We start from the raw sequence: 222 nt of genomic DNA, 5'->3' as shown, positions 1-222 counted from the left end.
CTTGTTAATCAAATTTACATTCGTTTTTTGACAATCTTTTTCAGTCTCTTCCCAGCGAGAAAAAATATAGGCTCGTGTTTCCTCCCATAGCACAAGTACATTTACTATGTACTTTTCTCTCGCCCTCAACGCACAAGAGAGAAAAAGAAAGACACAACAAAAACAAATGAATAAATAAAGCACACGCATAACCTGAAATAATCCTTCCTCTCCCCTCCCCTC

Source organism: Penaeus monodon, chromosome 27 (assembly GCF_015228065.2).
Source record: "Penaeus monodon isolate SGIC_2016 chromosome 27, NSTDA_Pmon_1, whole genome shotgun sequence".
Lineage (NCBI taxonomy): Eukaryota > Metazoa > Arthropoda > Malacostraca > Decapoda > Penaeidae > Penaeus > Penaeus monodon.
Note: the sequence above shows the minus strand (reverse complement) of the source record.